The sequence below is a fragment of the Galeopterus variegatus genome, unplaced genomic scaffold (genome assembly GCF_000696425.1).
Source record: "Galeopterus variegatus unplaced genomic scaffold, G_variegatus-3.0.2 Scaffold3935, whole genome shotgun sequence".
Taxonomy (NCBI): Eukaryota; Metazoa; Chordata; class Mammalia; order Dermoptera; family Cynocephalidae; genus Galeopterus; species Galeopterus variegatus.
Window position 1 is genome coordinate 40,150 of NW_007730046.1, and position 2,302 is coordinate 42,451.

Below are 2,302 nucleotides of genomic sequence, written 5' to 3' on the forward strand. Positions count from 1 at the left end.
AAAAAAAAAAAAAAAAAAAAAAAAAAAAAACCTGCTCTGTAATAGAAGTCAAAATAGTGGTTATCCCTGTCAGGATAGAAATTAGAAGAGAGCATGGGGGGCTTCTGGGGTTCTGGTAATTTTCTATTTCTTTACTTGGGTGGGGGGGTCACATGGGAATATTCAGTTTGTAGTTTGTAAAAATCATCATGGCACATTTTCTATATATGGTATGTTATACTTAACTTGAAAATGGTGCCATTTTTTCCCATTTATTCCCGCAGTATAATTTTTTACAGTGTAATATATTTAAGTGGTTATATGAAGCAGGCAAAGTTTGTGATTCACAGCAAATTTACCTTCAACAAACCAAAGGCAGGAAAAAAATTGATAACCACTGTTGTAAACTAAACCAAACCAAACCAAAAATCGATGGTTGTGTCAATTGTTCCAAAAAAGATGAAAGCCTGGAGCAATATGTTTCTGGGTGGAGGACAAAATGAATAATCTCAGCAGTCTCTCTTTTTACACCCATCTTAAGTTAAATAGGGCCTCAAAGGAAGGGCAATAACAGAAGAGATAGAAGAGTTTCTCCCTTGCTCCACCTTCCTTCTTCTGATTTAATGTAAAGTCAAGAAAGCGATGGTATGGCAGGCTGGCAGGTAGTCAGATCTGGTGTTTTTTCTATCTTAATTTGCATATGGTCAGTTTAGGTTACCCTGCTTCCCAGTATCCCCAAGGTTGCCCACTTTTAGTGTGGGAATGAGCATCAGGGTCAACAGTTAATTTTGACACTTATCAAAATTCACTTCCACCCCCAAGACTTTGACTCTCAGGTAGAAAAGTCTCAGCCTCTGTCCAGTTCTACTCTGCCTCTCACATTAGCCTGTGGGCATATTCTCTCTAAAATAGTATGAAGAATGTATGTTAAAGATGACTTCTCTGGACCTTAGGGGATATTTTTTTTTTCCTTCTTCTTTTTTGGAGTATTTACCTGGAGGCCAGATGTCCAAGATGATGAGATTCTATCTCCAAGGTTTATCCTGAAAACCAGATGTCTCCCTGGAGTCCAGGACTTCCACCTCACACTTGATCATTATTTCCTATAAAAATGTACCCATAACTTAGTCAGGAAAAAAAAAAGGATATATGAAGCAACTTAAATATTTTTACAATTATGAAAAAGTATCTAAGCCTTAAGAAATTCACATAGACTATATGGCAGGAATGTGTTATATGTTTGTAACAGTTTTTACAATTTATATATGACAACGCTGTTTATCCACAAGAGGGAAAATGACGTGCACCTTTACTTCTTTGGGTGCCCTGAATTTGGAGGTTTAAAATAGTTCTTTGTAGCACCAGCCTGGGATTTTGACAGATGCTTCAGGCTATTGGTAAACCTTAAAGAGATTTAGCAAGAAACTGCATTGCACCATTTTCTTTTAATCTGTGTACATAGCAGTCTAGTTATGGCTGGCTTTAAACCATCCAAAAGCTGGAAGCACTCTAAATCCTATTTGTTCCTTGAGTGGACTATTCATTAACGAGGTTATCTGCTTGGTTGCTTCTGAAGTTAAATCTTACTTCTACATCTAGTTTTTCTAATGACTTATATTTGTTGCTTTGATTTGCTGGGCACGATTTATTTTGTTGACTTGTTAATCATACACTGCCCAGGCTTTGACATTTGTCTTTAAAACACGTTTTCAATGTCCAAGACTCAAGGCACCCTTAACTTGCTTCTTTCATGAGGTAAATGCTCCAAGCTTAAGAGTTATTTTTCCTTCAAGATACCATTAAGGACTAACAGCATATACCCAAACCCTCACCACTGCATATGAATGCCCACTAAACATAAGCCTTTAAGATTACATTCATTGTGGGACTTCCAGTCAAGATGGAGGAATAGACAGTCCCCAGCATCACTCCCTCCCACAAATCAACCAATTTTCAACCCATTAAAAGGCAAGGACAGCCAAGCTGGGGACACTAGAACTCAGGGGAAGAGAAGGAGAGAACTACGGAGTACATGAAGGCGGGAGAAGCCACGATGAGAGAAAGAAAAAACTGCTCTGACCATTTTGAGCCCTGGCCACTTCCAGGCTGGAGCTGCTGAGCGTTCAGAGCAGGAGCTGGCAAAAGCTGCAGCTGTGCCCTTTAGATGAAGTTGCTTGGAGGCGGCAGGGGAGAAGAGGGCCTTGGAGGCCCCCAGGCCAGCAAGACCACTCATAGGGTTCCTGTGGACCCACACAGGAGCAAGGAGCCACAATAACTGAAAGAAAGGAGCCACTCAGAGGCTGGTGAGTCATCACAAGGGACT